General features: G+C 46.2%; 1 pseudogene; it reads right to left on the reverse strand.

The window, feature by feature from the left end:
• Positions 1–5,727: 5,727 nt before the first annotated feature.
• On the reverse strand, positions 5,728–5,889 carry LOC144130733 (U2 spliceosomal RNA; annotated as a pseudogene).
• Positions 5,890–14,782: the final 8,893 nt, after the last annotated feature.

Consider the following 14,782-nt stretch of genomic DNA (forward strand, 5'->3'; position numbering starts at 1 on the left):
GGGACAGCCGCGTGAGCTAATTAACTGCATCCACCCCAGCTCATCCGCCCGTAATTTATATCTAGCAATTAGGCTTAACCTCTGTCACCGCTCCTATATACGAATGCTGTCTGGTCTGCTTAATATAACGGTAAGAGGAACAAAACGACGTGCAGTCGAGTTACGGGCAACGCTTGTCTCGCTCTGATCTTCGGCGTGACTTAGATGAAAACACGTTGATAAGAACGCGGTCCGTGTAATGGATGGGAAACATGAAGCACCTGGTGCCGCTTACAGATTTCGAAGGGTTAATGGCCAAACTTTCGCCAACTAATATTATCCTCTGTGATCTTCTTACACGGCATGTTTGCGCGGCACTGAACTTTGAAAATGTTAGGCTTACTTTCGGTTGCTGGGTGGACGGCCGTCCTTTATGTTTGGAAGAAGTTGGCAGCTTGGCTAGCAAGCTCTTACTTGGAAGAGTATCAAATGAAAGCGTGCTCACAATCCACGTCTCTGAAGCAGAGTACGACACAAAGCGCTAGTAAGGCACCCCCCCCCCCTTTTTTTTTTTCGCAGGGAACTACGCTTTATTTACGAGCAAGACAAAAGTAACCAAATGATCGAATATTATTTCTTGCCATTACTGCCTCTTTGTTTCCTGTGCGCGCCTGTTATTTTAACTCTTTTCCCGTCGTCTCCAATGAGGAACTGAAATGTGCACACTTTAACCATGTAAGCTTAGCCTAGTCACTCACCTAAGTGCCCTGGTTGTTGTTTGATTTTAATCTCGGGGAAGAGCCACTGCGGCTTTGTTTCCAGCACACAGAATAATGTGAGTGTCATATTTTTCAGACTCAAAAGTAAGAATTCCTCATTGCAGAACGAAACACAAACGTCTACGTTTAAGCGAGAAGCACATGTCTTTAAAGAACATATTTTACGTGGATGTATGCCTAGAAACTTCGAAGTGCCTACTGGCAAAAGAAAAGGAGTTCACTATTTTGGTCCCTGGAGTTCGTTCCTCGGTAGCTTACGACGTAAGAAGGGCGAAAAGCAGCAGCAAAGTAGCGTGAGGTTAGGCACTAAAATCAGCCTGTCATGTTTCAAGCCTCATGTCACGCCGAGCGCACTGACCAACAGTTACGGTCGGCTGAGTTATGTCTCTCTGGAGCCGGGCTGTCAGACATTAGTTTAATCAGCGGAAATAGTCCCGAAGAGGGACAGAGAAAAAGCGATGCGGGCCCGAAATACGCCGCGTCGATGGATGCGGCGGGAAAAAGAGGAGTGAGGCCCGGATAAGGCTAATCATGCCAGGAGGCGACCCCTATCCATTGCGCCAGCCCGGCAACTACAAATATAGTCCGTGGTTGGTCGTGCCGTTGTCGGGGCGCCCTACACGGGACACCCGAGAGCGTGCTTGTTGCACCGTGAGTCATGGGGCACGCTCTCATTTTCAGGCCCCCCCGTCGACAGCATCCCTTCTTCCCTTCAACGGCCTGCCTCTGCTGCAGCGCCCCCTTTTTCCTGAAGTGGTGGCCCGCTTTCATTTCTTTATGTGTGGGCGGTGCGCTCCCAACGCGGATATATTGTCCCCCAGGCCCCATCCTTGCAGCGGCGCCCGCAGCGACAGCCTAACAGCCCCCGCTTTTTTCTCGCGGGTCGCGTTTATGACGCTCGGAGGTCCGGTGTCTTTCCTCGTGTCCCGTCCGGGGCTGACGTCGTGTGTAAACCCCTCTTTGCGGAGCCACCCTTCATACGCGTCCACACTAGCGTTCCCCTTTCCGCGTCTGGCTGCACTGAATCCTTCCGCCGTGCTGAGCATCATTGTAGCATGTTCTTAGCGTGCTAAGGGCTGCTTTTTCCTCAACTCAGGCAGTTCGAAAACAGCGTTGGCGCAGCGGATGCGATATAAATCTTACTTCATACAAACACGTTGTTTTTTTTTTGTGAATAGAGTGCGTGAACAGAAATTCCAGCTCGTTAAGAGAGAAAATGTTGCTTAGTGCCTGCTCGAAGAACCATTAGGTCAAAGTATTTAAGGAAAAACACAAATTATTTGAATCCGCTCAGGTGGATGCTATTTTGTAATTGCTACTTTATTAAGAAGAATTGTCAATCTTCCACAGATGCGATATCTGCACAGATCTTTCTACAGGGGCTACAGTTTAGCTGTTAGCAAGTGATACCCAACACTGATTTACAGTAAGTGTTAAACTATATTTAAGGACTTCAAAGCATCCATATGAATCAATACCATCAAAAATAAACGCGCCGTGGAGCAAAGAGCGGATGTTACTTTTCGTGTGGGGTTAAAGAATATTATAGTTTTCTCTGTAAAGGACATTTTTCGACACATCGCCAAAAGCCCGAAACGCAGCAAAAGATATTTCAATTATGCTTTTATATTTTTATTTATTTCCTTACCGGGTACTGCCGGCTTCAGTGCGAGGCTAGAGTATACGGTGTTTTCCACAAAGTAGTTACAACATGCAACAGTACCTTTTTCAAAATAATAAGGCGCGAAATGCGAATACAAATTGGTTGGGGACAAAACTAAAAGGACAGAACAATGAACATACAGTACACAGCGCCCTAGCACAAAAGCAACGATCGGCGTCTTATCAGTAAAGGCGCGAGGAAGGAAAAAAAAAGGAAAGACAGCAACTCAGTGAAAAAGGGTCCACACATGACAAACTAGGGGCACCATTCACAGCAGTTGCTCAAACGCCGAGTCAAGCGCAAACAATGGTGATGTGAAATACGGTATAGGTACGGCTAAAAAAATTGGGCATAATATTTGTGGAAAACCAAGCAACAAGGTTACAATGAAAGAACTGGTAGCTTTACTATTGCATTTACTCGGGGATGAGAAAAAACAGTGGGAAGAGCATACCAACTGCGCACTGTGTGAGTAGGAAGTAAGCAAGTGTTTCATGTAAAATAATGCAGAAAGGAAGGTAAAAGACTTTTGCTAACTCCGGAATCTGCCATCACTACAGCGGCGGCGCCTGAGCTGGGGCCGTGGAAATAAAAGATAGCAGGCAGTTTGAAGAAGTAAAATGATAGAGGTGAGAGGACAGTAAGAAGGGATAGAGGGAGAGGTGATAAATACGCTGAAAGAATGATAACTGGGACGTAGTTGTCTTGTATAAGAATGCTTTTACATTTTTGCTATAGCGTGACTGTCTCATTTATGAATTCACAGGTTCGACAAATGAACCTTTATTTGTTCTTAGCTTATTGTTGTACGTCTAAATTATCACATCTTAAGCTTTGAATAAAATAAGGGGCGCAATCTACACTGAACGTCTAAAAAAATCGGAGTAAAGTTTGCCGCGACATCCGCATGATGCTAACCTCAATTTACGGGGAATGAGACACGATACTTAATTAATAGGGAGACATTATTGGTTTGCAGCTTTGGAAGTGAGGACGTCGGTGCATTGTCTAGCCCTGCTGCTTCCTAAACGTTCCTGGGTTACCTGTGACATCCTTCGTTCTATCCCTGTCTGATGCATGCGCCCCGGGGAACTTTTTTCTCCCCTCTACAGATCACGAGAACATACATACCATGTTTGCGGGCTCTGACTGCTACTCTGAACTTTTTTAAGTTCACATCTGTGCTCATACTTTGGCGCATGAAATGTTTTCTACAGTAACATGCAGCAGAAGAGATAAAGAAACTCTGCCTAAACACTTGTGAGTTAGTCGGGAAATTGTTCTAATCAATTCTCCAAAGAGAATTATTCTATCAAGGCAAAGGTGTACTTCGCGCCAAAACACTTGCATATGGATACATCGATAAATGCTTTCTGAACAAACACGGACACAATTAGCGAGACAGTGTTACCCTCAGCCGAATTATTTCGCCCTGCAGGCTCGGCACTGGCATCTCGCACCATGCGCTCCATGCCAACAGGAGGTTTTCTGCAGTCGACGGCTATGTCATCTCGGTTTGATTCGTAAGCCGATGCTGCTGTTGGAGGATGTCACGGTGAGCCAAGGGCCTTCAATGTCTTAAATACATGGCCTTCTTGTAGTAATTCATTGAACCATCATTAAAACTGCAGAGTGAAGTATCAGCATGCGCAAATAAGGCGACACAGGATGAGAGACAAAGGAAATGCAAAAAAAAAAAATTGCGCTCGTCCTGTGCCGATTTTAGTTAGGCTGGCTCTGTTGCATTACAAAAAAGAAAACAACAAAGCACGCTTTACAGGCGCAATCAATCAGGAATTTCAAAAGTTATCTGACTACGCTTGAAGCATTAATCTCCACCTTTTCGCTGAATTCATAACATATGTTCCTTTATTAAACGACTAATTTTCCTAGAAAAGAAGTTTAACCGTATGAATTTATCGATAACTGCTTTTTGAACAAGCACGGACACAATATGCGAGACATTGTTAGCCTCAGCCGAATTATTTCGCCCTGCAGCCTCGGAACTCGGATCTCGCACCATGCGCTCATGCCATCAGGAGGTTTTCTGCAGTCGACGGCAATGGCATCTCAGTTTGATTCGTAAGCCGATGCTGCTATTGGAGAATGTCAGGGTGAGCCAAGGGCCTCCGGTGTCTGTCTGTCTGTCTGTCTGTCTGTAGTTGCCAGGAAGAAAGAAAAGGAAAGTGCACAGGCCTGCTCACTGGCTCTAGCCAAGCCACAATCGCTACCACGTGCAGATAGTAGGAGAGTTGAAAGATTGATTTTTTTACATACAATTATGTAAAAATACTGGAAGATATATATAGCAACTGCACAGCTACTATAGTCCTCCATAAATTCAGCAATAAAATTCCAATAAGGAAGGGCGTCAGGCAAGGAGACACGATCTCGCCAATGCTGTTCACCGCATGTTTACAGGAGGTATTTCGAGGCCTGAATTGGGAACAGTTGGGAATAAGAATAAATGAAGAATGCCTAAATAATCTGCGATTTGCTGATGACATTGCCTTGCTGAGTCACTCAGGAGGTGAACTGCAAATCATGATCAATGAGTTAGACAGGCAGAGCAGATCGATGGGTCTAAAAATTAACATGCAGAAAACCAAGGTAATGTTCAACAGCCTAGCATGGGAACAACAGTTCACAATTGGCAGCGAGAGCCTAGAAGTTGTGATGGAATACGTCTACTTAGGGCAGGTAGTGACAGCTGATCCGGATCATGAGAGGGAGATAACTAGAAGGATAAGAATGGGGTGGAGCGCATATAGAAAATTCTCGCGGATCATGAGTGGCAGTTTACCTATTTCCCTCAAGAGGAAAGCGTACAACAGCTTAATCTTACCGGTACTCACCTACGGGGCAGAAACGTGGAGGCTAACGAAAAGAGTTCAGCTTAAGTTAAGGACACAGCGAGCCATGGAAAGAAAAATGATAGGCGTAACGTTAAAAGACCGGAAGCGGGCAGAGTGGGTGAGGGAACAAACACGGGTTAATGACACCCTAGTCGAAATCAAGAGAAAGAAATGGGCTTGGGCAGGGCATGTAATGCAAAGGCAAGATAACCGCTGGTCCTTAAGAGTAACGGAGTGGATTCCAAGAGAAAGTAAGCGCAGCAGGGGGCGGCAGAAGGTTAGGTGGGCGGATGAGATTAAGAAGTTTGCAGGCAAAGAGTGGGCGCAGCTGGCAAAGGATAGGGTTAATTGAAGAGACATGGGAGAGGCCTTTGCCCTGCAGTGGGTGTAGTAAGGTTGATGATGATGATGATGAAAGATGGATAGAAAGACAGGATAGTAAAGACGCGTAAAGGACAAGGCCGATCCCGGAGGTAGTGCAATACCGGGCCAACCGATGGCGGGAGTGAAGAATCCTTCAAACTCTCCGCCACATTTCCAAAAATAAGTCCAATTAGACCCGTAACAGATACTCTACGGGGTCCGGGGTCGCCTCCGGTGTCTACAAATATATGACGTTCTTGTAGTGATGCATAGAACCGTTATTAAAACTGCAGCGTGAAATATCAAACGCGCCAAAGAAGGCGACACAGGACGAGAGACAAAGGAAAAGAAAAAAAATTAGCGCTTGTCCTGAGCCGATTTTAGTTAAGCTGGTTCTGCCACTGCGCAACTGAGCAAACAAAAAAGCACGCTTTACAGGCGCAATCAATCTGGAATTTCAAAACTGCGCTCGACCACTGATCCGGAGTTCCCGGGGTCGAACCCTACCGCGGCGGCTGCGTTTTTATGGAGGAAAAACGCTAAGGCGCCCGTGTGCTGTGCGATGTCAGTGCACGTTAAAGATCCCCAGGTGGTCGAAATTATTCCGGAGCCCTCCACTACGGCACCTATTCTTCCTTTCTTCTTTCACTCTCTCCTATATCCCTTCCCTTACGGCGCGGTTCAGGTGTCCAAAGATATATGAGACAGATACTGCGCCATTTCCTTTCCTCAAAAAACCAATTATAATGCTTGCGCTTTAAGCACTAATCTCCACCTATTCGCTGAAATAATAACATAGGTTCCATTAATAAACAACTAGTTTTCCTAAAACGAAGTTTCACAGGTTACATAACACATGATGCGCGAAGAGAATTAGTAGTTATCAAATATGAACTTCATTACTCTTCGTAGTACACATTTTATTCTAAGTAATCTCGTCTGTACGGCTTCGCATCTGACCGAGAAAACCAGACAGGTTAATCCTTCTTTTCAAGAAATGTCTGGCAGAACAAATGTAGAGCAAATATTCGGAAACTTTTTGTGAATTTTAGCTTCATTCATGAATAAAAGCATAGAAGTCTGCTGAAACTTTGCATTTTAGTTCACTACTCTCAACAGAGACAAATTTGAGACAGTGCTCCGCACGCACCACCGGTGCACAGCGCAGGTTGGCGACAAACCAGGAGTGTTATAATGCCGCACAAGTAAAGCCCAGCGGCTGGTTGAGGAAACAATGCTGGAACTTGTGTTTCGCGTAGAGAAGCTTTTTCTGCCGAAGCAGTGCTACTCTCACGCTCAAAAACGCCGGTCCGGATGGCCAAAGCCACCGCGGCGGCATGCGAAGCAAGGGATGGGAGAGGGGGGAAGAGCGAGGTGAGGAGGACACGGCGCTGATAGTGAGGTGTCAGTGTGACAAAGGGGAAAAGCGGCACAGTCAGCTGCGCTGATAGCGAGCGGCGAGGGTTGCTCTCATCGCTTGCTCCGGCGAGAGGCAAGAGGAATGCTCTGAACATGCAATGTTCGAGATTGAAAAACTAATAGGTGATCTCCGGTGAACCCCTTGAATGCGTTAGCAGTCGAATGTTCGTTATATCCCAGGTTGACGCACTAAGGTTGGTTATATCCGAGGTGGTAGACTTACGTTCTTGATGTCCGAGATAAACGCAATAAGTTCATGACATCCGATATCCAGACACGAAAGCTCGTTACATACGAAGTGGCATACTTACGTCCGTTATACTCGATGAAACACACGAAGATTCGTTTGATGCGAGGATAATACGCGAAAGTTGGTATTTCCGAAGTGGCATACATAGGTTCGGTATATGCGAGATTAACACATTAAAATTACTTATATCCGTGGTGGCAGAGATATGTTCGTTACATCCAAGGTAATATACAAGTTCGTATACGTAATATACAAAGTTCGTTCGCAGCCAGGTGAGAACGTTTCCACCTGCCACTGGCTACTCACCGACGGCTTCCACAATTTCCGCTCGCACAACCTTCTAATGCTAATGCATCATAAGAACTTCTTCCTGCGTGCAACAGTTGTACCGAAATGCAACAGAAGCGTAACCCTACTTTCACATACCGATAAAATCTTTCCTGAGCCTCCCGTTCCACTGTGATTTCCTGGAGCATGATGCGGAACACAATGCAGGGTGATCTGTTTTAAAGCTTGAATGGTTTTCGCGGTTCCGAGCGAAGCTGGACTACTTGCCTATCGAATAGGGACTGAAAAAACAATCACAAAATGTGCAAATATGCACGCACTTCCACACATCTACAGTACCAGGATCAATATCGTAGCAAGTAAAAAAACTACGACAGATGTAAGCTTCCAGTTCAGTTCACTGCATTATTTCTGAAGTATCTTTAGTGTCGGTACTTTGAATTAAAAGGTAAATGTGAAATAAGTGGTTATGTATTTTATTAAGCCCCGCGAAAACTTTTCTGGCATATAACTGCGACAGTTGGTGAACATGCAGTTGTCAAGCAACTCCGCTGACACCTTTCCGTCGTTTGAATGAAAACTGCCTTGGTGATTTCTCGAGTGTCCGCTTTGTACGCAAAGGGAATCAGGGCCCAGTGACAGGTGATTTTCTGGTCGTTAGGAAGACAGGGAGCCGTAATTATAACCGAGCGGAGTGTCAGAATTATCGTGATTGCGAAGGCGCAGCGTGCAAGGCGCGTGAATGAAAGAAATCAAGCGACTTTTTAAACTTTTGTTCAGTAGAACTTTCACGCAGGCCTCGTTCACGGCACTGAGAATTAAGAAATGAAACCACGTTTTTTACACGAGAGTACCTTACCTTATGTCATGACAAGATACTATATCTAACATGACACGCGATGAAATAAAAACGCCCGTCGTTGCTTGCGCTAGGCCACCCTGTACCGGCGAGTCACGTGGCAGCCGATGTGCTTCCTTCGTCATTTCAAAACAGCCAGGGCACATTATATACAGAGTCGCGAGCTTTTCGAGCCATGCAACGGCGTTCACATACTGACTGCCAGAGAGGCGGAAAAAATGCGAGGCTTGAAGTCGGTACCAAACCGTGCGAGCAGCAGAGCCTGCCCGTGACAGCAAATAACAATCGGCTTTGACCGACTCCGTTTCCCTTCCTTCACTGCAGCCAAGCGGCACAATGGTCGGTGAAGAGGGAGGATTGACGCAGTTGTTTTCTAGCTGGTTTCCTCCACATGTACCGTGCAGGTAAGCTGGGCACCCTTTTTGTTCCCGCCCGTTTGCTGTAGATGCCGGCTGGGAACTTTATGCCAGAAATGGAGGCATGTCGTGTAGAGTGAAGAGGAGGTCGCATTCGAAGCTGACGCTGTGAGAATTCGACCGACCAAAAACCGTCGCGAAGGCGCTGTAAATCCTCTGCACCGTGTTATACATTTTCCGTTCCTCTTTCTGTTGAAGCTCCTGCGTTTCTGCACACCATGTGAGATGTTTTGAAAACTAGGCAAGGGAGGCAACCACCCGCTGCGCTGGAACACTTTGAAATTCCTTTCTTTGAAGTGTGCAACTCAATGGTCTGTGCCTGATCCAGCCTCCACATTCTGGCCTCCTAACACTCCACATTCTAAGGGTAGGTTTGCTAAGTTAACGTCTTCGTGACCCTGCTTATACCAGAAATAAGTATTCCTTAATTATGGTGCGTGCATGGAAAACTAGTTATTGTCGCTCACTTAGAGAAAAGTGTGTGTGCGCGCACGCGCGTGTGCGTGCGTGCTGCGTGCGTTCGTGAGATGACAAGCAGAACTTAATATTGATATTTTAGCTTGAACTTTCGTAACTCGGTGTTAATAACTATGCGATGCACACCTAGTGGACTGCAGGAAGTTGTTCACAAATTCGAGATTTTTCATTCTACCACAACGTGCGGTTTTTTGTAATGACGCTTAACAAAGGAATGAATTGATCCCCGCCTCAATGCTTGCTTGGTTAATTGGAAGATGACGGCTTAAGAATCAGATGATCTCAAAGAAACCAATCAGAGAGCACTGCCAAATTTGTAGTTAAGAACGATTGGCTATTACATGTGACGTGACCATGTGACGTCCTCACAACTTGGCCACTATGGCACGTGGCAAACTGCCCATCCGGTTATTTATTTATTTATTTCAGGATACTGCAGGCCACTGCTTGGCCCAAGCAGGAATGAATTTACATTGTTACATAGCCAAGAGAATAAAATTATACAATATTAGTAGCACGTGTATACCAAAAGAATAAACCAAAAGAATAAAATTATACAATATTAGCAGCACACGGATACAAAACATACATATAAACAATAATAGCAGATAAGTAGACGATGGAACGCATCGGAAAACATTTAGTTACTTGCCTCACTTGGTACGTCGTAATTAAATCAATTCAAATAAATTCAATGCAGTCGCCACCTGCGCACCGTGGCGCTGCGCATGTGCCTCACAGGAGCTCTAGAATGGCAACCTCTGTCTCACAAGCCCAACCAGAGGATGTGTCGAAAGGACCCTCAAGATTTTGGAAGTAGAATGACGCTGAAAACAGTGCTATAGAACTATACAGATATGATGTCTCTACCACAGCATATCCCTAAATAACAATACCTTAACAGCTGTCGCTGAATTTCGCGCTACACAGTGGTGACCATCCTGTAAGTTTTTCTTCCAAATTTTTCCCAGTTCTTTCTGAGTGTTAGTTTACAATATCACCGATGTTGATGTACAAACTGCACAGGGTATTAAATTATTACTCATTATAATAACGTTGAGAATGAAGATACGCATTCGTAACAACAGAGATTTCTGTCCTGGGAAAGTTCAGCGTGAGCACTATAGCTTCCAAATTTTATGGCGCGCACAGATAACCAAAAATTCTGGGCAAAAGCTTTTCTGAATGGGAAAGAAAATGAACGCAATTTTTTCATATGTTCCGAGATTTCAGCACAACGATCACATTACAGATCTTCCGTGGACAGGCTTGCATTTTTTCGCTAATAACGTTTTTGCTTTAACCAAAAGCGTTCCCCATTGATTTTTTATTGAAAACTTAGCTGTTCGATGCGAGCGATGAAAATAACTTTAAAGATATTTTGGTACAAATCGGAGGATTGGACCATTACCTTCAATATTTTTATAACAGTACGTCACAATTTTCCAGTATTCCAAATTTTTGTCCAATAACGTTGGACATAGAAGGAACACGGTTCTTTTCAATAATCAAGCCTTGCAACCAAAGCGATCACGCGTCCTTTAGAGTTTCGCCTGGCACCTCTTCCGGGCCGTGGTCAAGCCCGCTATGGCAGGTCGGTCATTACGTGACCAGCGGCTGCCGCCGCACAGCGTCGCTAATGAGCACCGAATCGTCGGCCAGGGCAGCGTTGAGAGCGCAAAAGCAAGGCAGCTGTACCGTGGCGGTCTCCTCTAGCGCGGCTAACATTGACGAGCGTTGACTCTTCCCGGCTTTCAACGTCGCTTTCGACGCCGGCGAAAAAGAGACGCGCTGAAACAAGCCCCGCGACACAAAGCCCCGGCTCTAACTTTACCAAAATTTAACGAGGCCACATCTCTAACGAGCGCCGGTCACGGCTATAGGCCCGCTCGCCACTGAGTGCGCTGAATAGTGCCTGACGCGTGGCGTGTCTCATACGTCTGGCGATGGTTTCATGGCACCTATGCTGAACAAAAAGTGCCGCAGGACTCAGTGTGGTCTCAGGGCATGTAATTATTCTCCCAGAGAGGTATCCTAAGAAAATCATTGCGCCACTTATAAAACGCAAGAATTATTAAAAGCGGAGAGACGACCGGTGATAATACGCTTTTCCCGTTGTGCACGTCCCTCCATAAACCTCGAGCGGCGTGCCAGCAGATTTTCAAAAAATGGGAACGACAGCCGCTGTGAAAAGAGAGGATAAGAACGAGGACGAATTAACAAAAAGTTTGCTAGGATGTGGTGAAAATTATTCAGCGCAGCGAATAAAAAATCTCCTGCCCAAAGAAAAGATTGACGAACCAGAATAAAATGTATTCGCCTTGTTTTGTAAGCGCTTGTAAAAAGCCACGTTCATGCTCTGCAGCTAATGCTTTGAGAAAGAAAGTTAATTTTACAAATGTGTTAAGTGTCACAAGCAGGGCAACAGAATAATTTTCAGAGTGCTCATCCATCTCATTTCCTGTACAGGGAAGCCGTTTTTAATGAGGTGCTCACTCTTCCATGGTTTTATCTGCGTAGAGAACCTATGCTGACAGCATAAGAGCTCAGCGGATTCATTGTTTTGCCTTTCAAAACGAGGTTTGTGATTCGATACACTGAGTTAGTGGCAATACTGCTCAAATGCCTAAGTGAACATAACAGTAGCGGTTTTCTTTTCTTGGGGTGGATAGCACGTGATAGAGCAGTACCGTGTTCTTGAAAACCTGGATTTTGTTTGGACGCGCAAATAATTTCCTATGCTTTTTTCCTTTAGAAGATTGTTTTTAGGCGAGAGCGCGGGGGCCCCGTTCTGCGGATACTTCGGCGTCGACGTTTGCAAAAAATCAGGATTTGTCGAAAAAGTGACTGGTACAAGAGGCTCCCATAGATGGCGCCAGCGACATAAGCGACGCTTCGGACCTTCAGCGGTCGCAGCAACCGCGATCAGCGCGCCAAGCGCACAGGCTGTCAGCCGCCGTCTTGATGATGATGATGATTAATATTTATGGCGCAAGGGCACCTGTGGCCAAAGAGGCACCATAGCACAAGGTTGTTTCTTCTACTCAAGGTAAGGTAACAGATCCATTTCCCAACTATTTCACCCTAAAGAAGACGAGCACCAGGCCAGGGGAGAGCTTGTGCCCATTATATCACCGGTGGGTACCCGGCGGCACTGGGAATCGAACCCCGCACCTACCGAATGCGAGGCGGATGCTCAAACAACTAGGCCACCGCTGCGGTATCAGCCGCCATCTCCCTCTTCATCCCCATATAAACACGCAGCAGACAACGACACACATTACTAACGTCGTCTCTCACGCGTCTACGCAGCATACCCGTCGCTGCATCACCAGGCCCTTGGGTTGCGTGTCAGACACGTGACCGCCAGGCCACGCAGGCACGTTCGTGTGGCTAGGTCAAAGCGGAGATTTATATGCAGGTCGTGTAGTCTATCATATCATGATTGTGATTATGAAAGAGGAACCAATGTCTGTCTTCGCGGGCAAGAGGAAGTGCTCTCGCGTCATACGCAAAAGGCGGAGCTTAACTTTCCTGAATGCTTTTTTTTTTGGCAGAAACGCTTCAACCCTGCTTTGTGAATTGTGCAACGGCCAGTATCTAAAGAGTACCGTTCAAAGGCACGTTTACGAAGCTCGCCGTCTGGTTGCTGGCTCAATGCGCTTTCCGATCTACGCTTCTCATAAGCACTCTTTGTCGATTGCAGGAGCTCCGAGTTACTGGTTTAAGCGTTTTTTTTCGCGAAAAAAAAAAGATAATTGAGCTTTGCAATAAACTAAGACGAAACTAGTTACTCACTCGGTCATCAAAAAGTTACATTGCTGCAGATGAAAGACCAAGTAATGACAAGATTTGCGGACAGGCAATCTACCCGAGGAGTTCTGGAGTGAGTACTGATGCTTTGAAAGTGATACTTCAGTGTTATAGGGACCTCGAAGACCGGCCTATAACTCAACGTGATCATCATGCGATAAACATTGTGCTGTCCTCCAGATGTATTTCTGACACCTCTGCTCGGGTTCCGCGGTCGCGACTAATTAATAGAAGCGTTGATCGGCTTTTTACTTGAGCGTATGAACTCCTTCGAGTGCAACATCAGGACCCGGCTGAGGCGCAGAGCACCCGCGCGACGCAAGCGCATTCTTATGTAAATATTACGCCAAACTGCCGAAATATAATATTTCTTTTGAGCGGCGTTGTTCGCACATCGAGAATACCCCGATTTATGAAAAGAAAGACACGGTACAGTATAGGAAACTGGAATTACCGACTGCGTATTGCGCGCTGCTTAGCCCTACTATGTCAGTGCCGACTCTCACAGCGCGTTCCTAAAGCCCTCTCTATTGTGCAGCAGACAGAGTCGGCAGGAGAGGAGCGCATCGACGGCGTAGGGGGAGAGGTCCGCGCATCGCGGACCGCCGCCTCTCTCCGTGCGGTGCGTGTGTTTATACAGGCCCATCCTGGCGTGTGCGCTGCTCTGACCGAAGACCCGTCCGTGGGACCGCGGACGGCGCAATATGGAGTAATTAAGGCGATAGCCGTACAAAGGGCCGCTCCAGGACCGCATTCATTATCAGCGCGCCGCGACGCGGTCAATCCATTACTGCTACCGCGCGTGGTTGAGAAGAGAGAGGAGTACTTCACAGCGAGTAGGAGAGCGCTGGCAGTGCCTCGGGCATGTGTCTGGCCGCTTCGGGGAAAGTGCAGTTCTCTTCCCGTTTAGGGACACCGGCGTACGGCACAAGAGTACGAGGAGGAGCTGGAACAGCTAACTCAGCCGCAGTGGCGCGCACGAAGCTTCTGCTGCATCTCTGATGAAAGAACGAAGAGTGTACAAAATGGTCGTCTGCGTATCGGACGTTATGAACAAACGAGCTAGTGGATTTTTAGCGCATACAAGAAGAAAAACAACAGATAAGGGCAGCTTTAAAAATTCAACAAAATGACTCACTGCCGTTTGTTAAATAAACAAGGTACGTCTAGGTTCGTCGCGATTGGGTGTAAAAATGCAAGGCCTTAAATATTTAATTTGTGAGAAAACATTGATGAAGGCACTCTGGCAGGTGATGATCTCCTGACAAGATAATCGGCCTTCACTTTGGATGGAGTTTAAACCTCTCATTAGAAGAGAAAATTATATTTGTGATGAGTTGTGATTGGAGCAGGAAAGACAAAAACCGGTGAGCCAGACGGAGATTGTAGCCAGCTTCAAAACGTACTCAGTTACTCTCCTGTTCTAACTAAAGGTCTGATACGTGTACATTTCCTTGCGAAAGAGAGCTTACTATGTTCTTACTTACTTTACAGTATTTGGAGAAATTTCATGAGGTGTTGAGTACAAACGTCTGATTTTACCGGCCAATTAAATTTGTCTTCTGCAGCACTATAGCTGGGTGACAGCAATATGAAGTCAGGGGCACCTAAACATACTGCA

The sequence above is a fragment of the Amblyomma americanum genome, chromosome 4 (genome assembly GCF_052857255.1).
Source record: "Amblyomma americanum isolate KBUSLIRL-KWMA chromosome 4, ASM5285725v1, whole genome shotgun sequence".
Classification (NCBI taxonomy): Eukaryota; Metazoa; Arthropoda; class Arachnida; order Ixodida; family Ixodidae; genus Amblyomma; species Amblyomma americanum.